At 46.5% G+C, this 25,362-nt stretch overlaps 1 protein-coding gene across 3 annotated transcripts in view; it reads right to left on the minus strand.

Moving 5' to 3' along the window:
- The window catches only part of LOC138497931 (CMP-N-acetylneuraminate-beta-galactosamide-alpha-2,3-sialyltransferase 1-like), a 278,656-nt gene extending 259,008 nt beyond the window's left edge, over positions 1–19,648 (minus strand). For all 3 annotated transcript variants that reach the window (XM_069621663.1, XM_069621665.1, XM_069621662.1), the window contains exon 1: positions 19,302–19,648. The gene's annotated coding sequence lies outside the window, so the exon portion shown is untranslated. The remainder of the gene's footprint in view (positions 1–19,301) is intronic.
- Positions 19,649–25,362: the final 5,714 nt, after the last annotated feature.

Below are 25,362 nucleotides of genomic sequence, written 5' to 3' on the forward strand. Positions count from 1 at the left end.
CTATCCTCTCTGCTCTCAAGGATAAGAGAACAGATGGATCATTATCCCTGGAAGAAATAATGTAAATGACTTGATAGTAGGCAGGGTCAACAAAGAAACAGATAGCTGAGCCTACATCTAAGTGGACAAAAGAAATGTGATGTATAATTGAAGTTAAAGTGATGTGTATGACTCGAGATTACCATTGGTGCTTTAGGGAAATCATAATGGCTGATTATCGACCTTGGGACTCAGAGTTAGAAGCAATACTGTGATTCTAGCATCCCAGATAAAGTTACAGAGTGGAGAGTAAGGGGAATGGCAACTTATAATGATAATGCTGTGTTATTTATATAGCACCTTTATCCAAAGCGCTTTACAGAGCACATATTTACATACAATATCAATATTACATACAATATCACCCAAACAAAATTGAACTTATTCAATTAGATACCTGCATATAAAATGTTGTGAAGATAATTGTTATCATTTCTGAAGAAATTTCATAAATATGCCATTCGCACCTGCAAACGTGTGCCAAAATAGGACACAGTACATTACGCCCAGCATGATTAGACAAATTAAAAGAAATATAGTTTGTGACTCTTATTGGTAAATTGGAAAAAGTTGCTATGTTGTAGCTTTTTATGTCATAACTGAAGTGGTCAACATTGCAATTTCTAATAGGTGGAGTTATATCTCCCATAAACAAAACTTACTAACTACAGGAACCAATTCAAAGAGAAGAGGCTAGGCCTTGTTGAAGAGAGGACAGTAGATGTCCAATCAGAATTAAGAGCCAATAAGCTGGCACCTCATAATTTAGCCATTTTTGTGGGTGTGGTTTAGATTTTAAAAAGGCAATGCACAATGGGAAAGGGAGAGCTATCTGAAATCATCTGAGTGGGAACTGCTGAAATAATTGCTGGAGAACCAACATTGGGAGATGGAAGAAACCAGGGAAAGAGACAGTGGCTGGGTCCCATACAAGGAGGGACAAATAGAAGAATGGATGATGGAGGCTATCCATGACTGATGTTTGAGTCTGACCGTGTCCCTGTCCTTTACTGTGAGAGGGCCCATGAGGTTTGATGTCCTTTCCTGAGCACAAAACCTAGAGCTGTTTAATGTAAGTAAACTTGTCCAACAGAACCAAGTATTTTGCTGATCTGTTTGAGTTAATACCTTCCCCTTGTTTAGCGGGTGGGGTTATGAAAGTAGATCCCTAACATTTTCTTACCAAATAATAATTTAATTTCCCTATAGCCAAATGACACCAGGTGATTTTGTTGAAGTTCGAAATCAACAACATTGCTAGCAGTGTGATAAAAATATAGTCTGTTAAAGTCATTGGATTTTCTATTTGCTTTCTGCCAACCCCAAAATTCCCTAAAGTGGAGGGGTGCATAAAAACAAAATTCCAGACTGTTCTCCATTCCCATGACCATCTCCTAAAGCACAGGGTTTTCAATAGTAAACTCAATACTTGGGTTTGTGCTGGGGCTAACCATTGTCTTGACAATTTAAATAGAATAAAGTCTCTGATTTAAAAGCATACCCTGTATAGAGAGTGAGAAAGTGACTCCTCATAGAAGAGATATTCTTCATTGCATAGTGGTGAAGGAACAAGGCTTTCATCTATATAAAAAGTGTTTTGTTGTTAAAAGTTGGTTGTGATCGAACACTTAGCAGTATAAGGTTCACAGGGATATCAACATAAAGAGTGCTGTGTATGTCACATTTCTTTTACTACCAACAGAAAAGTGTTGCATGTTAGTGAAATAAAAAACCCCTGAAAAGTTTACTGCCAAGCGCATAATCTTGTCATGTTTCAGGGTGCTGTATAATTCTTGACATTAAGAGTTTTTTGTGAGCAACTAAAAAGTAGTTGAAGCATGTACCTGACCTGAAATGAAAACTGTATATGATGAGATTGTGTTATAAGTTCTGTGATTTTAACTTAACCCACAAAAGCAAATTTTGTTTTACTTATTTGTATTGAAGATTTGTTTTGGTGCAACGGAGAAGTTGGTGCATCGTGTGATTTTGTGTAAGTATCAAAAATATTATGTATTAATAAAAATATATTATTTCTACATACCAGCCTGATTCTTGGCTTATCTATTGCTAAAGGTTGTGGGACAGAAGTGGCGTTATATAGTTCACAGACATTGCTAGATTTAATTATATGCATAGGAATTTTGGCGTGGTGCTTTTGATTGGCGGGGGAGAATGAACTCTCTGCATTAATTATAACACATTGTTTGACAAATCCTGAAGAGGCAATGCACAGAGAAGTGTGATGCATTCCTGTACTTTATTGGCACAGTACTGACTAGCGTGTATGTGTCTTGAGTGTTTGCAGTGAGAAACCTGTTAGAATGCTGTGAGGTATTCCCTGGAAAGCCTGGGGGTTCTGGTAATGTCAGTTAGGGACTTAATAGATTAGACAGGGCCCAGAGTGGACCTCTATATTTCTAAGCTATAACCAGGGCTCCAGATAAGGTGTGTGCCAGGCTTTTTTACACATGAAAATCTTGTGAATACAACAGCTTTATAATTTTCCTGTGTACATTTGCACACAAGTTTAGAGCAGAGGGCCTGCAACGGTCAGGTTACTTCACGAAAAACAGAATGCTTCTTTTGATTTTTATCTACATGGATGTAATTGCACGCCATGGGTAAAAGCCTCTGAAACAGAATGTATTTCTCTGAAGCCTTTCAAAAAAAGAAACTACACACTGTGGTAAAAGGAATGGTTTATTTCCATTCAGCTTTTGCTGTGTTGATGCTCATAATTAATATTTTGTAACACATTATGCTTTTCTTTGCAGTGCAGGCAAAACAATTGTACTTTTCAGAGTTCCTGTGCTGTGTACATAATCATGTGGAGGCAGATCATGTTTACACTTGTAATTTAATTTACACTCCAATTATAACAACAGTGTGTAAAATGACTATGCACGGTCTAGTTTACATCCATTCAACCTTGCAGTCAATGGGGTACTGTAAATGGTCAGTGGCAGTAGAGGCTTTGCCCAAGGGTGAGTATTTGTCATTACATCAATCACAGGTGTTCTAGCCTCTCAAATCTTCAAGACTACAATTAAAAAATCCAAAACCTGACTCTCCAGGAAGTGCAAGTGCTGTTATAAAAAAAAAAAAAAAAAGTTACATTTGCAATGGAAATAGAAACTCCGCAAAACCGGTCCCTGTGATAATCCAGATAGGTATTTTACTTTATGTAGCGCTTCATACATGGTTCGTCCAACATCTAGGCACTGTGATTATTATACCTCAGTCTATACTCAGTTAACCGACCCATGAAGGATGTTAGCCAATAAGATAGCTCAGCCAGTTCAGCACTCATTGCTGCGATCTGTAGGTTGCGGGTTTCAATCCCGACGTGGCCAACTCAGCCTTTCATCTTTTTGAGGTTGATGAAGGAGTACTGACTTCGGTTTGGTGATAATTGTGATCAATATGTTCTATGTACAGCTAAATAACCATTTGACCATGAGAATAGATATAGAATTTAGCATGGAGTCCTTGCCTCCCTGCACTGTTGTATCATAACATTAGCATACCATTAGGTAGTAATAGCTCCAGGAACTGAGGACTTTCATTAAATCTCAAAAGACAATTCTGCTATCGAACCTCAAACCACACCATACAATTCATGCTTGCGTTACTATGTAATTGGCTAGGTTTTTGTGTTTTGAACAATACAGGAGAGATCAAATGGCCAGACCTAATAATGAAAGGTGTATTCTGTCACAATGCAGAAAGCTGCTGCATAGTAATGATTTCCATACAGTTTTTGCACACATCGGCTGGATGTCATATACATTTTACTCTCTTGCAAAGGAGAAAATTCATTTTTACTCTCTTAAAATCACATTTACTCTCAAAGTTTAAAAATAGGTAGTAAGGTACTCCCACCTCAAAATCTTATCTGGAGCACTGGCTGTAACTTTGAAGAATAAAGCATCCTGTTGCTATTGATAGGTTATCTGGGTCAGTCTGGTTCTTGCTCCTTGTCTTATTACCTGGCCCAGGGCACCAGAGAATTCTTCTCTCTTAACTGGCTTTCAAGCCATCACTGCCCTTTAAAGAGATGCTATCCTCGTGCTGAACTCATGCCAGACCTTGTGATGCATTGCCATCTGAGGGTGTCAATGCCCTTCTTTGATTTTTATGAATTAATAAAATACTGCAGGTAATTCCATCTGAACGGGTAATCTCCGTATCGGATTCCCCTCTCATAAGCTCCATGCCAACGCATAGTGTGCACGTGTGCCTTGCTTCTGGGATATATTGATGGGGCAAACAGTCTTGGTGCATTTCCTGTTCAGAATGTGTCGAACAATGCCTTATAATCTGAGGTGTTTCCAGCTGGTGCAATCAGCTGTTAAACGTGTTTGCTCTCCGGGTAACAGGGGCAGCAGTGTGGCATTCGCGATTGCCCTGGGCGGTGGCACACCCCTTCAAATGATGTATACTCCTGTGACTTGTGTCCTTAAAAGTTAGGGACCTCCAGGCTGCATTTCTTTCATTTGAAAGGGAGTGCACCGGCACGATTGTTCACTATTATTTATCAGGATATGCATGTATAAAGCGTTGCTAACCTGCTGTTCCTTCATTAATGATATTGCACAATATAAAATAAAATAAAAATTAAAGCAAAAACAAAAAAGAATAGAATGAAAAGCAAACGAGCAACTTCAAGGTATAAGCAAGAAAGGAAAAACGTGTTCTTCGCGAATGCGCAACACAGGCAGTGGTGGGGGCAGCTTTTGGTGCCTGGGGAGTTTGTAATTGGGTGCCAGTGGGAAGTCGGGGTGCACTGGGCACAAGGGGGGGCTCCCTCCTGCCCCACCCTGTCTCTGCCACTGAACACAGGCGATAGTTAATACTCCTCTACACAGCACTAACATTCTGTAGTCCCAGTACAACAGCCACAGATAACAAGAAGCCAGCAGATACGGGCTGAGCATGGCTAAGCTGAGCCTTCAACAGCCAATGATGACCAAGTACCTGAAAAGGAGGATGGGCCAGGCCATTAAATAAAGCCTAAGCAAAGGTGAAGTGCTTTCAGTGATATAGTGCTGGGTCTTAGCGCTGTGACACCGTACTTTCAATGACGAGCATACGTGGTTATCAGCAGGGATGATGGGCGGTCAGTGGGAGCATGGTAATGCTTGTCGGACATTCATTGGAAGAATACGGATGCTTGTCAGCAGGACGCAATACTTTCATTGCCAGTTGCCTGGCACTTGTCTGTAGAAATGTTACACTTTTCAAGGGAGAGTACTAGCACTTTTCCGCATGGTACATCATTTTGCTTGGTAGAATATCAGCACTTCTCAGTAGGGCGCTAACTCTTTCAAGGGAGAGTACTAGCACTTTTCAGCATGGTACATCACTTACATCATTTTGCTTGGTAGAATATCAGCACTTCTCAGTAGGGCGCTAACTCTTTCAAGGGAGAGTACTAGCACTTTTCAGCATGGTACATCACTTTGCTTGGTAGGATATCAGCACTTCTCAGTAGGGCGCTAACTCTTTCAAGGGAGAGTACTAGCACTTTTCCGCATGGTACATCACTTTCCTTGGTAGAATATCAGCACTTCTCAGTAGGGCGCTAACTCTTTCAAGGGAGAGTACTAGCACTTTTCCGCATGGTACATCACTTTGCTTGGTAGAATATCAGCACTTCTCGGTAGGGCGCTAACTCTTTCAAGGGAGAGTAGTAGCACTTTTCAGCATGGTACATCACTTTCTTTGGTAGAATATCAGCACTTCTCGGTAGGGCGCTAACTCTTTCAAGGGAGAGTACTAGCACTTTTCAGCATGATACATCACTTTCTTTGGTAGAATATCAGCACTTCTCAGTAGGGAGCTAACTCTTTCAAGGAGAGAGTGCTGGCACTTAGCACCATGGTGCAATACTTTAAATAAGGAAGCATAAACTCTTATTAACAGGGATGAAATTCATGCCATGTGAGCCTGCCAGCACGGAACAATACTTTCATTGGCAGAGCACAGGCACTTCTCTCGATGTTTAACACTTTTTAGGGAAAGTACTGGTGCTTGTAAGTATGGTATAATACTTTCATTGGTAGTGTATCCGCATTTCTTTTAACTTTAACATTTTCTGTATGCGAGTACTGACACTTAGCAGCTTGGTACATCACTTTCAATTAGGCACTTTACGTGCTGATCAGCAGAGGTGAAAGGCATTCAGTGTTCGCATATGATATGATATATGATATTTTATTTGTATCGCGCTCTTACACAGGTGTTTCAGAGCACGACTAGGCAAGGGAGGAGAAACAAGGGAGAACACAAAAACAACAACCATCTTACTAGGCCCAGTGACATTGAGAACGCGCAAGTGCATGTGATGGGGAGAAGGGAAAAAGTGCATGGAAGGGGGAGAGTGGAAAGTGCAGAGCAGAGTAGAGTAGATAAATAAATAATAAATAAAACAATAGAAAGAAGGCAATAAACAGTGATAGTGCAGCCAGCATGTGGTAAGTGCTGTGTTTATGGCGAAAGACTGGGTAAGTCTGATAAGTGCAGAAATGAAGAAAATGGGGTGGGGGAGCTGTATGGGTGCAGATACAGTCCCCAGTGCAAGGGGTGGCTAGGAAGCAGTGCAGGAGGGCGGCAGGGTGAGCAGGTACCTGGACCCAGAGGAAAGAGGATGGCCAGGTGCACGGTGCCAAGAGAGAGCGGGTCAGCAGGGGAGAGGGGGAGAGAAGGCAGAAACAAAGAGGAAGGTCTTTAGGTGCTTCCGGAACTGGAGATGGTTCTCCTCAAGTTTTAGAGTGTAGCAACACTTATCTGTCTGGCAAAATACTTTCATGGTATAGTATCAGTACTTCTCACTCAATAAGAACTTAACATGTGGTACAATGCAGTTAATGGGAGAATACATGAGCTAACTTGCATCTAGCAATACATTCAACTGTAGAGCACTGGCACTTCTGAGCCGGTTGCAAGAACTTCCATAGGGAACACGAGCACGCACCAGCATGTTGTGTTTTTGGTTCGGGCGTGGGCCTATTGCCCCATAGGCCAGTCCGAGCCTGGCCACAAAGATACGGGCGGCTCGGATAGGACTGGCCGTCACAGCCACCCGGAGAAGCGTGTAAACTAACTCCACCTCGCGGGAACACGAGCAAGGATGTGTCTGCAGCGACGGCCGACCATTGACATCCTGCACACTTTACACGGACGTCACACCAAATCCATGAGCACCCACAAGACATTGCTTACATTCTCCACAACTCTTATCAAAGGGGCGTGGCTTTTAGAGATGATTGTAAGGGTCGCGTGTGCGATGTCCTTGTACAATGGGTCAGGAGCGCCATACTGAAATAACCGCATCAGCTCGAGCAATGCGCAGTTGCGGGCCGCTCTGGGAAGGGTCCTGGGAGTACTGACGGGTCTAATGCGGTGCACGCGGTATAACCAAAGGATCCGTTGCCATCACACACGCGTACACTTGCAAGGCTCCAAGCTGCACACACCTGTCTATTCTCAGAGCAGCCTGCAGGTGGCAGTAGCGACCACAAGATACAGTCACACTGTCTCTAAAACGGGACTATCGGAAACTCACCGAACATGATGTTTCTGTCACGTATCGATAATCACAAACTCACAGCAACGCTGAACTCAAACTTGCACATTTTCCAGGAATGGCGCAGCACCATATGCCTGAAGATTAAGCGGAATTTTGAAGCATAAAAATTAGGCAGGTCTGAGTCTCAACTCTGCACAGTGTTTTTAAGGCAACACACCAACGCAGGATTGATTGATTAGTTATTTACTATGCGCCTGTACACAAGTGTTTCAAGGCGCACCAAGGCAAGGGAGGGGGAACAGAGGGCGGACATGACAACGATCTTACTAGGCCTTGTATCATTGAGATTGCGCAAGTGCACAGCAAGAAGTGCAGGGGAAAGTGCACACAGAGCAGCAGGGCCCTGCGTTTAGTGCTGGGAGGCTGGGACTACAAGGGGCAAGCCCAGCGCAGTAGTGCAAGATTAGACAGGAGGCAGTGCAAGTAGGGCCAGGCAGCAAGTTCAGGGGGACTGGTCAGAGGTGCAGGGGGTGGGGGCTGGTGTCCTGTAAGACTCAGAGGCCATCCAGGCAGACGAGCAGGATCAAGGGAAGGTTAGCAAGGTAGAGGGAGAGAGGGAGAGAGGAAGAAGAGGAGAAAAGGTAGGTCTTGAGGAGTTCTGGAACTTAAGGAGGTCCGGCTCAAGGCAGAGAGAGGCAAGGAGGCTATTCCAGAGGGAGGCACCTGCAGAGGAGAGAGTTCTACCACCCAATATCTGTTTGGAGAAGCAGCAAACCCGCAGAGAGTTAGAAGTAGACGAGCGAAGGGCTCTATGAGGAAGGTACTTAGGAAGAGAGAGTTGAAGGTAGTAAGGGCCACTACCCCAAAAAGTCTTGTGGATGATGCAGAGGTTCTTAAACTTAATCCCTGCAGCCACCAGGAGCCAGTGGAAGGATTTCAGGGCTGGAGAGATGCGGCCCCTGGACTTGAGGCCAAGGATAAATCTTGCGGTCCTGTTCTGGATGAGTTGAAGAGGGTGAAGAGTAGAGGAAGGCAGATTGAGAAAGAGGCTGTTGCAGTAATCCAGCATTGAGAGAACAAGAGCTCTGGAGGCAGTGAGCTTCTGGGGAAGGTGAGAAAGGGAGAATACCTTTGAGGAGGTACAGCTGGAAGTGAGCCTTCTTGGCAAGGTCTGTGAGGTGTGCAGGGAAGGAGAGTGTGGAGTCGAAGATCACTCCAAGGTTTCTTGCCTCACAAGAGGGTGAGGTCATAGGGCCCAAGGAAGGCAGCCAGAGTGAGAGAGGGAACGTCGGAGCAGGAGACCCAATGAGAAGGGTCTCAGTCTTGCTGGTGTTGAGGCAGAGATCGTTAGAGGTGCTACATGACCAGATAGTCAGATATGAGCGAGGGGGGGGGGGACTGAGGGTAGCCTGAAAGAGAGCTGTGTGTCATCTGCATAACACTGAAAATTAGAGGTGAAGAAAGAGATCAGGAGGGCCCAAGGGGCCAGATAGATGTTGAAGCCAGGGGTAGAGGATAGAGCCCCTGGGAACACCACATGTAGAGAGAGAGGTGGTAGAGAGAAAGGAACCAAGGTGGACCTGGGAGGGCTGGTCAAGGAGGAAGGAGGTCAGCCAAGCCAGAGCTTGCTCCATGATGTCAAGGGTCTTGCGGAGAGGAGTAATCAGATGTTGTGGTTGACCATGTCAAAAGCAGAGGAAAGGTCGAGGAGAATGAGGACAGAGAGAGACCTAGAGTCAAGATTAGAAAGCACATTTTCACGGGAGCTCAGGAGTACAGTTACTGTGCCTCTAGCTGCTCTGAAGCCAGACTGATGGCCATGGAGACAACCAACAGATTCAGTGTGGCAGGTAGCAGGGAGATAGCACACTTCTCCAGGAGTTTGCCCAGGAAAGGAGTCATAAAGTTTAGGCGATAGTTTGCCGGAATGGATGGTTTGGCAGAAGGCTTTTTTAGTACGAGGTGCACAAGGGAGTGGTTGAGAGGAGACGGGAAAGTACCAGTAGTGAAGGAGTGATTACAGAAATCGGCCAAGGCTGGAGCGAGAGAACCAATGTTATCCTTGATGGTTCTGGAGGAGCCGGGGGGGGGTCACCTGTTTAGATATGATATGATTATTTATATAGCGCCTCTACACAGTGTGTTTCAAAGTGCTTCACAGCAAAGGAGGGAACAAGGGAAAATACAATGACATTCTTACAGGCCATGAACAACAAGAATGTGAAATTAACTATCGTACTCAGCCTGATGACATTTCAGATAGTGCAAGAGCTAAAACACAGATAGGAAGGAAATGGGAGAACAGACAGGCGACTACCGTACTGGCCCTGACAACATTTCTGGTAGAGCCGGAGATTAACAAGAGGTGAGGAATGGGGGAGGAGGAAGGAGGGAGAGGAACAAAACAAGCGACTATCGTATTAGGCCTGACGACATTTCATATAGTGCTGGGGACGAAGACAAGTAAAGGGACAAGAGGTGAGTGAGGGGGAGGAGAAAGGAGGGAGAGGAACACTTGCATTGACTGTACTTCTCTGGAAACATCTTCAGGTGTTACAGGAGAGAAGGAAGTGAGAAGGAGAGGATGGGGGCCACCAAGACAGGCCTGAGAGGGCTGGGGGAGAGAGAGGAGAAGTGGTGGTGGGTGCAGACAGGATGTCCTGGGTTTTAGGGGTGGAATGAGAAGCCAGAGCTGTGCAGAGGCCCTGGGTGGGTGTAGAAGAGGGGGATACTGCAGTGGGATTGGCCAGCTCCTTGCAGATTTTTAAAGGTTTGGCCGTGTTGGTAGAGGCCGCAGAGATGCAGGCTTGAATGTGGATCCCGAAGCTCCCAACTTCTTCTCACCTAGTCTGCACTTGCGTTTCAGAGTAGCCAAAATCGGAGTCGTACCAAGAGTTGCACTTTGTGGCAGGCTTCAGGTGGAACCTCATAACAGGGGCAAGTATATCCAGAGTGTTAGAGATGGGATGTGTCAGGATGGGAGTCAGCCACAGGAGTAGGTGGAGTGGAGAAGGTGGAGGCAAAGGCAGCCACTGACACTCGCTTCATAGGTCGAATGACCATGAAGGAAAGTGGCAGTGCTGGGACGGCCTTTGACAAAGGGACAGGAAGTTTCAAGTGAGAAGAGAAAAGAAAGTGGTCAGTCCAGGAGAGAGGAGTAGTGAGAGAATTAGAGAGGGGGATGCCTGAAGAGATGAGAGCATCCAAAGTTTGGCCAGCAGAGTGAGTCAGACCAGAGGGTAGAATGGAGAGGCTACGAAAGAGCGCAGGGGAGTGTGGGGAGTCGAGGTGGATGTTGAGATCCCCAAGGAGGAGAAGCTGGGAGGTGGAGGATAGGAGAGAGGAGGGGAGATCAGCCCATTATTTGAGCAATGCTGCCTTTATCAGCAATTTTCATATTTTTGCCTGCTAGTTTTCAATACCACATGTGTCTCTTACTAAGGCGGTAATGAAAACACCAATGTGATCTTGAAAACTAACAGATAAAACTAGGGATGGTGGGCAGGGTCCCAGTGAATGCTGTGCCTGATCACGAAAAAGGATTACAGAATAAAAATAATGGGCGCTAACATGAATATGATGGCCTCGCCACGTGACTAAACCGGGACAGCCTTGCCAATTAAAGCATGCAGGAGTATCCAGAGGACAATGAGGGGCTGCCTGTTGAAGCATGGATGCATGTGCGGGTACAGTACTGCCTGCTACAATTAGGAATGTGCAGGTACAGTGCTGCCTGCTACAATTTGGAACACAGTAGTGTGTAACATTGCACTATATGATGTGCCAGTCAGTAAGGTCATTCACAGTACGGGCTAGTGTGCAGGTACACTAGTGTATATCAAAGCATGACGAGAGGGGCAAGGTCAGTACTATATAACATAGCACTTGATGTACAGGTGGAGTACTGTCGTTCACAGTGTGGGTAAGTACATAAGTGCATCAAAAATTGTTCAATGTGCTTAGAGAGGCACAGCTTCACCTCACTGATGATGCCCAACAAGGCTGAAACACGTGTCTGGGGTTGCTGTTGGTAATCTTGTTCAGAGGAGAATTGCCTAGCATTTCGGTGCTGGCCTGCCCCTGGGCAGGACAAAGACTGATATGCGGGGAAATTTCTTCTATGTGAAAGGGACAGTGAGCTAAAGACTTGGTAGAATCTCTCCCAGGGGTTATTCACCTAAGAACAGGTCATTGGGATGTGTTTGTGCTGGTAGAGAGATGCCCAGACACCCCTTTGTTTTGCATAAAATATGAATTGGTTTGCAGACGCAATGCTGACATGCTGCACAGAGGGATGGGCGGGTACAGTACTGTCTACACTTCATGGAGGGAAGTGTGTAAATGGTACTGTCGATATTAGTAGCACAGAAGGATGTGCAAGGAAAGTATTGTCTATCACTGCATGGGGCATGTGCATGAATAGTACTGACCATCCTGGAATGAAGGGATGTGTATGAATGACACTGGGCCTCATTACGAGGTCGGCGGTTGCCACCGATCTCGTAACACTGTTTCCACCGCTTGATGTCCCGGTGCCACAGGGATATTAAAAGTCTCGTCGGCCCGGGATGTCAGGTGGCGGGAACTGCAAGTCCCCATTCCCATGATAGGACTCCACGGGAAATGGGGACAGGGAAGCACCTGCATGATTGCTAATGGTGCCGGCGCTTCTGTGAAAACCATGCCTGCAGGGGCCGGTGCTCCCAGCAGGTCAGACCTGGAGCGGGGTGCCCAAATCGCCCTGTCTATCATCGGATGTAGAGATGTGTAGGACGGGTACTACCAATCACTGTAGGGAAGAAGGTGCAGGAATAATACGGTTGATCATAGCTTTAAGGGATATATAGGAATGGTACTGTTTGGCATAGAAAGTAGGAAGAATACTGCCAGTCTGCATGGATTTGTTTAAATAATGCAATACAAATTGTGAGGTTTACAGTAAACATTATGTGAACAATTGGGTAAAAAGCTATACAAATTGTTTTGGAACACATGAAACAAATCCAATGGATGGCAGAAAGCCCTCAAATCCTGGCTTTTTCCTCCCTCCTCTTGAAACGTCCTACTCTATACTGTGACTGCCGAGCACACCAGTACAGTACCACACCAAACTCAACTCCTACTTTCCAAACCACTGCAGATGCCGGCAGCAGCACACCGTGAGAAACGTGCACTCTCTTCCTGCCCCATGAACACAAGTACTGCCCCCTGCGCCGCCCCCTCAGACGATCATACATCACTCCATCTCTTTGAGCCTCCCCCACCCTGGCCCGGACCACCAACTCTACAACTGGCGCCATCTGGTCACTAAACAGTACCAGTAAATCTGATGCACCCTAGATGTGGCAACTTACAGAATGCTTGTTCAGACACACCACTAGATAGAAATGGTAGCAGGATCAGTTTGAACAGAGGACATCTATGATTTGCGCACTCAGCTGGAGGTCTCTACCTAATTATGAAAGGGATAACCCAAGTACACAGAACACTAAACCCATAGATCGCACTGGGGGTAGGAAATGCGCCAGTTCAACTGGGGCTATTGGGCACGGAACGCACGTTAATAGCTGTGGGGGTAGAAACAGAGACACACTAAGGAGCACTTAGATGGTTCTTTCTGTTGGCTTGGACGATATTGGTCTCGGCCATAGGTGGCAAGATATATTTATTTTAATTTATTTCCTATTGCACTCAAAGAAAGGATCAAGCCAAGCCCTCCAAAAAAGCAGTATGCTAACATCACCAAAGAGGCACTCGAACGACCAATCTATCATCTTGAGAGACCTAAGAAAATCACACTGAACGAAAATCTGTCTGAGACTAAGGTATGTATAACTCGCTCCATGTCTGTGGACACATGCCTCAAGCACGGCTTCCCATCCATGAACTCTGGAAAGCAGCTATGGTTATGCAAATGCAGTCTAGCAGCTTGCACCTGTCCACACTGAAACCCCCGATGTACCTCAACACCTCTGCCATAAGTATACAGCGAAAACCTACGAACAACATGTCGTTCTAGCTGGGCACACATCGAATCTCCTGCACTAGCTCTCTATCCTAATCCCAGAGGCATTGCTGGGGGGGTGTGAAAGGGCCATTGGTTGTAGCCCCAGATAAACGCTCAGGGACTACAGCCAAAAGGCAAGCTAGCCCCGAATTCCGCCAGTCCCAACATTAGCTTAAACCCTGATATTTTCCAGACCTAGCAACACCCCAGGGCTAATCCACCAACTGCACCCCTTGGGGCTGCTTACTGGGGCCCAGGCAACCCTCTTAAGTTCTCACCTGGCAGAATGCACACACACATTTTGAACAGAACTCTTACAATATACCATATATGGACTTCGGCCCCCGAGGGCGTTCCAACCACAAAGCGCATTGAGGCCATACAAATGGGCAAATGGCACTATATAAAAGATGATTAAAAATACAATTCCAATTCCATGTAAACGTCTTGGTTTCAGACTGCTGGAAATGACACAGTGGGCCTCATTACGAGTCCGGTGGTAACCGAGGCGGTAAAACTGCCTGGTTACCACCGGACTCGTATTACCATTCCGCCTCCGTGAATCCCGGAATTACCGGGGCATTACAACCCCGGTTTCCCGGGAATCACAGAGGCGGAATGGTGTTAATCCCCATTCCCATTGAGTCCTATGGGACTCAATGGGAATGGGGATCAGGGAAACCCCGGCAGCATCACGAGATGCCGGTGTTTCCTCGTCCGCCTGCAGGCGGGCGGTGTTAAACCCGCCAGGTCAGTCCTGGTGGGAACATCACCTCCCGCCTGCAGGAGTCGGGATCAGGCGGTCCGGAAACAACGGTGGCGGCGGGTTTACCGCCACCGTTATTTCCGGACCACCTGATTTGTAATGAGGCCCAGTGACTTGGGACACAGGCACTGGTCAGCATGCACAATGCTTGCAGTTTATTGCACCACAAGCCCAGTTATACCAAACTGACAGTGTATTTTCGTGTCTCAACATCAAATGCTCCTTTTCTAGAGTAAAGACATGCACCGTCCACAGCTGTCATTTAAGGCAAGACAGAAGGCATTGTCTTGCCCTTTCATACCAGGAAGTACATTCCTTTGGGTTATTTACTAGTCCAGCTGGTTTGACCTTAAATGAATGCAATGCCAGAAAAGCACCCTGTGAAAAGAGGTAAAGACATGACAGAAGTGCAGCTTATGTCGCTGCAAGTAACTGGGCATGTTCAGAACGCATGTGAGTCAGCCAGTGCAGCTTATGTCGCTGCAAGTAACTGGGCATGTTCAGAACGCATGCGAGTCAGCCAGGCAGAGCATACATGAACTCACGTGTTTCATTTACCAGCCTCAGTGACACTTGAGGTTTTTAGCTATAGAAATAACAATTATACGGTCGGCATTGGTGCGAGCTCCCACCCAATCCCGCAAAAGGTTGCGTCTGTGAGGGATTGGGTGCAGCGGAAGTGAGCTAGCGGGTGGAAACCTGATCCCAGCCTGACTTGCAACTCAAACAAACCGTGTAACCCCGGGCTGGTGAGTCTAACTAACCGCCTGTATCCCAGCTCCCAGCCTGACTTGCAACTCAAACAAACCGTGTAACCTCGGGCTGGTGAGTCTAACTAACCGCCTGTATCCCAGCCTGACTTGCAACTCAAACAAGCCGTGTAACCCCGGGCTGGTGAGTCTAACTAACCGCCTGTATCCCAGCTCCTAGCCTGACTTGCAACTCAAACCGTGTAACCTCGGGCTGGTGAGTCTAACTAACCGCCTGTATCCCAGCTCCCAGCCTGACTTGCAACTCAAACCGTGTAACCTCGGGCTGGTGAGTATAACTAACCGCCTGTATCCCAGCTCCCAGCCTGACTTGCAACTCAAACCGTGTAACCTCGGGCTGGTGAGTCTAACTAACCGCCTGTATCCCAGCTCCCAGCCTGACTTGCAACTCAAACAAACCGTGTAACCCCGGGCTGGTGAGTCTAACTAACCGCCTGTATCCCAGCTCCCAGCCTGACTTGCAACTCAAACAAACCGTGTAACCTCGGGCTGGTGAGTCTAACTAACCGCCTGTATCCCAGCCTGACTTGCAACTCAAACAAGCCGTGTAACCCCGGGCTGGTGAGTCTAACTAACCGCCTGTATCCCAGCTCCTAGCCTGACTTGCAACTCAAACCGTGTAACCTCGGGCTGGTGAGTCTAACTAACCGCCTGTATCCCAGCTCCCAGCCTGACTTGCAACTCAAACCGTGTAACCTCGGGCTGGTGAGTCTAACTAACCGCCTGTATCCCAGCTCCCAGCCTGACTTGCAACTCAAACCGTGTAACCTCGGGCTGGTGAGTCTAACTAACCGCCTGTATCCCAGCTCCCAGCCTGACTTGCAACTCAAACAAACCGTGTAACCCCGGGCTGGTGAGTCTAACTAACCGCCTGTATCCCAGCTCCCAGCCTGACTTGCAACTCAGACAAACCATGTAACCCCGGGCTGGTGAGTCTAACTAACCGCTTGTATCCCAGCTCCCAGCCTGACTTGCAACTCAGACAAACCGTGTAACCCCGGGCTGGTGAGTCTAATTAGCGGCCTGTATCCCAGCTCCCAGCCTGACTTGCAACGCAAACAAACCGTGTAACGCGGGCTGGTGAGTCTAACTAACCGCCTGTATCCCAGCTCCCAGCCTGACTGGCAACTCAAACAAACCGTGTAACCCCGGGTTGGTGTGTCTAATTAACCGCCTGTATCCCAGCTCCCAGCCTGACTGGCAACTCAAACAAACCGTGTAACCTCGGGCTGGTGAGTCTAATTAACGGCCTGTATCCCAGCTCCCAGCGTGACTTGCAACTCAAACAAACCGTGTAACCCCGGGCTGGTGAGTCTAACTAACCGCCTGTATCCCAGCTCCCAGCCTGACTTGCAACTCAAACAAACCATGTAACCCCGGGCTGATGAGTCTAATTAGCGGCCTGTATCCCAGCTCCCAGCCTGACTTGCAACGCAAAGAAACCGTGTAACGCAGGCTGGTGAGTCTAACTAACCGCCTGTATCCCAGCTCCCAGCTTGACTTGCAACTCAAACAAACCGTGTAACGCGGTGATGGTGAGTCTAACTAACCGCCTGTATCCCAGCTCCCAGCCTGACTTGCAACTCAAACAAACCGTGTAACCCCGGGCTGGTGAGTCTAACTAACCGCCTGTATCCCAGCTCCCAGCCTGACTTGCAACTCAAACAAACCGTGTAACCCCGGGCTGGTGAGTCTAACTAACCGCCTGTATCCCTACGCTTTTTAATGCCAGACGTAGTGGGCACATGGAAACGAGGGTCTCCCATTTCTAAACGCTGAAAATAAAAATAAAACATTTCTCACGTATTTGATACCATGAAAGGGATGGATGACCTGGGAGTGTTTAAATTGAACACTTTGCTAAGCAACTCTTGGACAACGGCGCGCTGCATACTGTGCCCATACACTAGAGTACACTTGCGGTGGTCATGTGAAGACAGTGATACTGTTTCATTAAGAAAATCCCGGTGCACCTTGGAAGCAGTTTAGAGTTAGAATATTCCCCTTACCAGGTATTCAGAACAGGTGCACTTGCCCAAACGCCCCCACTCTCCACCCGGCCCCCAGAGAAGACTCCTTCCAATTCAGATTCATAGTGACATGTCATGCCACACTGTGGAGGGGGTGGGGCGCTGTCCACTACACTGGTGTACTATAATGTGCGGATGGTGGGCTGTCGTTAGGCGGGGAGGGTAGCGCAGGTGCGACGCCTTTATCTTGGGAACAAGAAGACCCATAGCAACACAGGTTCGAAACCGGTTCCTCGCTTAAAGCAATTCTGAGTCAGTCATGGAATGCGCTGAACAGATCACATAAGTCTTGTGACGTGTCCAGCCTTTCACCCTCGTTCATAAACAAAAAGCCCATCAGTCGGAAATGATATCACTGATATATCAGTCAACAGAAAAGCACCTTTCCTGTGCGCCCTTCCCCTCTGAGCTATAATGCGATGACGCCGAGCTTGCCACTGAGTGCAATCGATGCAGAAAGCCCAAGAAAACACAATGCGAGAGTCTGACATTTGCTAGAACTGGTTATGGCGCAGGCTGATCTCGGCAGCCTACACGTTTGGAAGATGTTTCGCTGCTGCCGCGGTGTCCGCTCCACCGCCCTCCCCCTGCTATCCTTAATCGTCCCCATATCTCTTCACGCCCCGAGTCTATGTCCACCAGGCCTTACACGCACACACTCTGGAGTGCACGTATTCACTAACGGCTTTCGCAAGCACAAGCATGAACGCGCACAGAATTTCTTGCATGCACAAACGGACCCATACATAGATAGATACAGTGCTTTTAGTGGGATACTAAATTGAGGGGAGCTCTAACAAGGGGCGTGGGCCAAAGATTGGTGAGCATGGCCTAAAGGGGGGTGGTGTAAAGGGTGGCAAGCAATTTAGACAAGGGCCGACTGCACGCATAGATAACCCTTTTGTTGGGGCTAGCAACCCACACATTTAGTAGCACGATTTTCTTTGCACACTGAATGCAAAAAACATTGTCAATATCCACAGGCCATTACTATTGGCTTTGTCAATGCTACACTGTAGTCTAATAATCCAATGGTATCACTTCTAGGGACCTCCAAGTTTGGAAGCTAAGCCACAGTGAGATTAAATAATTTGCCCAGGATCACACGCACCAATGAAAGCCAGGATTTGAGCCCCACCTGCAATTTAGGTACTGTATCAATTAGATTCCAGGTCTGGCTAGTTCACTAGGTGTTTATGATTGGCTTCCCAGGGCCAACACAATTGTGTACTTTATAAAACCGGCCTAAACAGTAGACAAAGTGCATTATAAATGTGCCTGGAAATATGGAACTTGTTTCTCCCTCTTCCCCATCAGCCAACCTCTCCCTCTATTCTTCAAATGTCTGTTTTCACTCCCCCTTTCGTTACCTCTCTGCCACAGCTCAAGACTCATTCTCTTTACCTGTGACAATGATATGGCCCTGCTCTCAAAAAAGCAGAGCACATATTTTAATGCCTGATTGAAACCATGTACAATTCACCAGGGCACTCAGTCTTTGTAGCCGTCTTTTTATTTTCCAGAGGGACTCCGGGGGGCCTTTAGTTGGAAAAGTGGGCATATTTAGCATCACTACTTAAAAAAAAATAAAAAAATCTCCTTTCGCCCTTTATGGCACCACCCTCCCTACTGAAGAGCTCACACTACTAAGATGAAAGTCCTTTTTCTACTGCCTGAAGTTCTCCACATATGGGAGAAGTCTGCTTATTGTGCAAATACTGCAGTGCACATGCATGCAGTGTACATGCATGCGCTGCATTTCTGTGCACTGTGCGAGAGCCTCGGGTTCGCTGCACAAAGTGGTGGCGATACAGACCATTGCTAGATGTCCCTGCTGAGCCAGGAGCACTGGGTGCAGTACCTCAGCCCATTAACAGATGCCCTCGCAGTCAGTAGCACTGGGCTCAGTACTACAGATTGCTAGTAGAGGTCCCTGTCTGTGGACTCAGAACCTATTTGACACTGCTGCTAAAAAGTCAGAAAAGGAATGCACAACGTCTGACTCTCATTAGTGAGGGGGCAAAGGAAGCCCTGGCAGCGCCCCGGCTAGTAAACGTATTTTGGACACTTCTAGGGCTGTTTCCTGGCTAGCCCTGGCTCACTTAAAATAATGCATACATACATGCATACCTAACAGTTTTCTGTCTACACTTACCTGATCCACTTATCCACAGACGAGAGGAGCCTTGCTGCCACCAATCACAGAAGCAGAAGCTCCACTCCAGAGCTTCACAGACATGGAGGACCCACGAGACGGGTTAAGACTGCTGCCACACAGGAGGACCACGCCGGGTGCAGAGAGGGAGAGACACGGGGCCAGCGTTATGTGATGAGCGGTATCCCATGGGTTCTAGACTCCCCTCGCCTGTCCTCGTCCTCTGTAGACAGAAGCAGCCCAGGAACGCCGCAGCAGCCGAACTTCTCAGACGCTTGTATTTCAATGGGGCGCCTGAGAAGGGAAAGTGCCCATCGGAGCGCAGGCGGTACTTTCTGATGCTCCAGTCTATGGCATCTCACGGCTCAGCCGAAGAGGGGCGGGGCTTAGGCTCATGAGGGGAGGCGCTCAGGCTCCCACAGCCAATCAGGGATTAAAGGGCGGGGCCACCAAGACAGCCGAAGACCAGGGGATTTTTGGAAAGGCACTGGGCTCTGTTGGCCAGGGTCGCTTATGCTATTTTGGGGTTGCTTGTGGGTCGCGGGTTCTGTGCTGCGCGTGTAACTGGGCGCACCTTTCAATGGAAGCTACTCGTATTCACAATGTTAGTTTACCGCACAAAATGAATGTGAAGTCGTGGATGGAGTGGTTCGTGTGCCCCGGTTGCGTTTACAGAGCGGCGGGTTTACCTTGTGTTGTATATTGGGCCCCGTTGATTATAATTACAGGGCGGGGAAGCGCCCACGCCTCTGCCGCTTTGACTGCGAGCCCCCAGGGTCCTATTTAGAGGTGCCGTCTGTAAGTACAAAAGGAGTTCACCTCAGGTAAACCCGTCGCCCGGTAAACAGACTTCACAAATAATGCCTACCTCTTACGCGATAAACAGAAATGTTTCCATACCTGCTCCCCTGCTGTAGACGGGTTTTCTTGCACCTCACGGGGCTTCAGCTTGCCCTCAAGGGAAGGGAAGACCAACAGGTCAAATGTTGAAAGAAAACCAAAGTAGGTTTAAGCTAGAGATGTTTGCTTGGGACTGACAGAGTGCGGTTGGCTGTTGTAGTCTAGTCGCTAAAACACACACAATAAATAACACAACTACCTGACTTTTAGTTTTCGTTTTAAAACTTGACAAAATGGAAGTACACAATGAACTTTAGTTTCGTCAGTGGGGGTGGAGCAGAGAAGAGCAGGGGGAAGGAGGAGAAATTGACAGTCTCTGGTGGATAGCTCAGGGCAACGTGCGCGCCTTGGAAGCAAGACGATACAGAGCACCACAGGTTCGATCCCGGGAGCACGTTATAAATAACATATATCATGTGGCCCACCCAGGGCTAGTGCCGTGTCACATGTTGGTAATACGTGGTACACCATGTGCTTGAATCAATAAAAGTGGCACCCTGCTTCCTGTACGCCAGTTATCACCACAACTCAAGGCTGCTGTGTCTGACTCCATGAGCTCATACAGGTGGCGGCCGGCATGAAAAAAGGACCCTCCTGGAATACCTGGATACTAACTTGGAAAATGGCACCATTCAACCATCTAAGTCCCCGGCGGGTGCTTCATTATTTTTCATTCCCAAGAAAGATAAAAAGGGACTCAGACCAAGTCTAGATTACCGTGGCCTTAACCAGTGTACTCTCAAGGACCGCTACCCATTGCCTCTCATCTCGGATATCCTGGAAGCAGTCAGAGGTGCAGTGGTCTTCACAAAATTAGATCTAAGGGGTGCCTACCATCTTATTCGTGTAAAGGAAGGTGATGAATGGAAAACAGACTTTAGAACACCCTTTGGCCATTTTGAATACCTGGTTATGCCCTTTGGACTTGCTAATGCCCCAGCGGTCTTCCAACGTTTTATGTACCAGTGTTTTCTAATATGATATGATATGATACTTTCTTCTATGCACTTACTCTATCAGAATTGTCCCTGGACCTAGTATGATAGCAACCTTATCCCTAGATATCTTACCAAAGCCCTCTGAAGACGTGCAAAAGAGTCAGCAAAGTCCAGTCACCGTCTCTAACATCATCCGGATTCCCAGGGCCTATCAGGCTTACACATATGTATTTTCAACCGCCATAGTTCAAGCTCTCCCTCCTCACAGACCTGAGGATTGTGCCATCGATACTGAACCTTCAGCAGTGATCCCTTTCGGGAGGATGTTTATTTTGATAGCAACCAGAAAAAAGGGCCCTCCTGGACTACCTGGATACTAACTTGGAAAATGGCACCATACGACCATCTAAGTCCCCGGCGGGTGCTTCGTTATTTTTCGTTCCCAAGAAAGACACCAAGGAGCTCAGACCATGTCTAGATTACTGTGGCCTTAACCAGTGTACTCTCAAGGACCGCTACCCATTGCCTCTCATCTCAGATATCCTGGAAGCAGTCAGAGGTGCAGTAGTCTTCACAAAATTAGATCTAAGGGGTGCCTACCATCTTATTCGTATAAAGGAAGGTGACGAATGGAAAACAGCCTTTAGAACACCCTTTGGCCATTTTGAATACCTGGTTATGCCCTTTGGACTTGCTAATGCCCCAGCGGTCTTCCAATGTTTTATGTACCGGGTGTTTTCGGATATGATATGATATGATACTTTCTTCTATGCACTTACTCTCTCAGAATTGTCCCTGGACCTAATATGATAGCAACCTCGTCTGTTTCCTCCACCCTCCCATTACTGTTTTTTTCCTCCCGTCCACCCCTCCAGCACTATCTGAAATGTCGTCAGGCCTATTATGATAGTCACTTGTTTTGTTCCTCACCTCCCTTTCTGCACCCCTCTCCCTCACCTTTTGTTTTTCTCCGGCTCTACCAGAAATGTCGCCAGGCCTAGTACGGTAGTCGCCTGTCTATTTCCATTTCCTTCCCACTCTCCCCCTCCCTTCCTTATCTATGTCTTAGCTCTTGCACTATCTCACATGTCGTCAGGCCGAGTACGATAGTTAATTTCACATACTTTCTGTTCATGGCCTGTAAGAATGTGGTTGTATTTTCCCTTGTTCCCTTCCTTGCCTTGAAGCGCTTTGAAACACATTGTGTATAGGCGGCATATAAATAAACGATCATATCACATCATTATCATTATCATATCATGATGTGGTGCCCCACTATAATGGCGACAAGGATGGGATGACCCGTGTGCAGCCCAGCTTGCTGCAAGCACCTGTCATGTGGGGCTCACATATCTTGTCGGGTCTCTCCTGACCACTGTTGGCGTAACGCTGCTGAGACGTATCATTATCATTTGTCGTTCATAGACGTATTTACAACAAGACCTTGCCAGAGGAGCAGCATTTTATTTTCAATTCACTGGTTGTCATTTTTTAAATATAAAGCCAATTTTGTTTCTCCGAGTCTGGCTGATCCACAACACTGCAAGTCATTTTGAGCTGTTAGCAGTCAATCCACTCTGGCAGCTAAAGACTTTGATGCCAAACTTGCGTATGTGCTTGATATTTACAAAAGCTTTACTGTTAGGATAACTTTTTGTGTCTACAAAAAAAAAGTGAAACAGGTACCAAACCCAGTGTGCGTTAGGTATTTAGTGATTCAGTCTTACTACTCTCTTAGACATACATAAAGCTCTTTGGTCATTCACATCTTCCCAAAATGTTCTTTAATATGCCAAACAGCCAAAACCTCATTGGTATAATTGGTGCCACTTCACATTATTTTTGGAGCTCTTTCTAATCAACACATGCACTGTTAAGCAATCACCTTTATATTCAAATAGACAGCATGCATTTTTTAAACCATTGCAAAAATTAGGCTTTTCCCTTCAGAAAAGTAAAGGTTGAAAATGATGCATCATTTTATAATATTAAACGCATGCTTATGCTTAAGTCAAGCACAAAGTTCACCCAGCTGACACTAAACTGATGTTTAGAAGCAAGCACTAATTTCCCTCCCAGGCACCACATTTCAGAGATCTGTGGCTGCTCAAAAGGTGGACGCATGAAATAGATCATAGAGAAGTTAAAATGGCAAAGAGTAAATCTGAATGCGCAAGTGCATCTAGGAACCTGTGACAGGATACCCAAAGCCAAAGAAGGGCGAGAACAAAAACTGTGCCAAAGGTACATACTGTTTCACAGCTGTAAAGTTGTCATGTAAAGATATCAATTCAGCTATCCTTACAGAAGCTGCTCAGTGCTTAGCAGCCCTGCTGGGTGTATCATGTGTCTTTGATGACATTCTGCTGCACACTCAGTACTACCAGGAGTACCAACTGCAAAGTATGTCACAATGCATAACTGATGTTTATAAGTAATATTTACATGAATTATATTTTAAATACAAGGTAGGACTTTTACTGTGAATCTGTACTGTACACGGCAGCAGGACATCTATATCTATACCCACACATCTCAAAATGTTCCTATGTATTGTACAGTCCAACCAACTCTACGGAGTTAAAAAACTTTTAAACTTACCTTATACGCAAGTTGGCAAGACACATAGCCTAAGCCACACCCACAAAGGTAATATTGTGCTGGAACGCCCGATCCATTGCTCAATTTTACTCTTGGAGTTTTGTGTATTTGGAACAATTGCACAAAACAGCAATGATGTAAACATATGTGCTACTTAATTTGTCATAGAAGGTGCCTGCATTGTGCAGCTACGAGGAATGCTGTTGCTTCCCACACATGAATGTTCAGTGTTGCACTTATCCATTACTCCATATTGAGAATGCACAGCCAACTGTATTTACTCTACTGAGGTTGTTATGCCCAGGCGGAGTTTACAAACTTCACTTGTCATTTTGCCATATTTTAATGGTGTTCCAGCCCAAGGGGTTGGCTACACCAGGTAACTTGCATTATTTACATTTTGCCTCATGCTAACACCAGAGCTGTAACCATGAGAAGGGGGTTGGGTTCATTTTATTCAAAATATTTAAAAGATGTACCTGTACCACTTGCATATATTTCATGTGTAACATTTAGCAAGACCAAACTCAGAAATGTAGTTATGTTGCATTAATGTTACAGACCAGTCTATGTGCTTCTCATAGATGGACAGTAGACACATTTTAAGAGAAGCCAAATATTAGCACTGAAGCCAAAAGTCCTTGTTCCAACCTTCTCTCACTTGTGTCTAGTTGGAAGACAGCTTATGTACTTATTCTTTACTGAAAGTAGGCAATTACCCATAACAATTACATCTAGTGTACTTAACTGTAGAACACACTGCCTTCTGCAAATCAATCCTGTGCAGCAGGGATATGAAAACACAATTTCAACTAACACAGAAGATGACAGGCTTGAATTAATAGGAAGCAATAACTCTCTAGTCTCTGCAACCTTAAAAACGTCTTTATAATGTTAGGGGGCCAAAATGGGGGTGAAGGGGCGTAGTATGAACAAGGGGGACACCATTTGTTGAAGGTGCATAGTCCGGCAGAGATGGAATAAATTTGGTGGGCGTACACTTAATTGGGCATAGGGCAATAGAAAGCCTAAAAATGTCACACAGTCCTGTGCGATACAGGTGCCCATCACTGAGTCTCCAGAGTGGCCTGCTGTAGGACGAGCAGCGCAACGTCTGGGCAGTGTCAGGGGAAGTCCTGACGACCGCCGGTTCACCGGCAAGGACCGCACACGTCGGTGGAGGACACAAGGCATGTGCCGCTGTGAAAGATAAATTGATTCAATCTGTAAACAAGAGAGGCCGGTGAGGATCACTGATGCATCAGTGTATATTGGACTTCTGCCAGAGGGAGATGAAGTGACAAGGATCGCTGCCACAGTGGCTGCTTGCCATGTGCCTGCCTGGGGTAGAATTGAAGTGGCGCAGCAAGGACCGCTGCCACACCAATATGCATTTGAGCTCCTGCCTGTAATGGATTTTATGACATGGCACACTGCAGCTAGGGACTTATTCCACTGACATTGAAGGTGGCGCACAATAAAAATGTTTTTTAAATTTTTATTTGAATACTGGATTCTTGATTTGAGGCCCCAAACCGTCTCACACCGACCTTGACAAATACCCTGAGTCGCAATGGACCATGAACCAGGCCAGGCCGGTGTGTAACAATGACATATTTATT

Source organism: Ambystoma mexicanum, chromosome 5q (genome assembly GCF_040938575.1).
Source record: "Ambystoma mexicanum isolate Mex_15411 chromosome 5q, UKY_AmexF1_1, whole genome shotgun sequence".
Lineage (NCBI taxonomy): Eukaryota > Metazoa > Chordata > Amphibia > Caudata > Ambystomatidae > Ambystoma > Ambystoma mexicanum.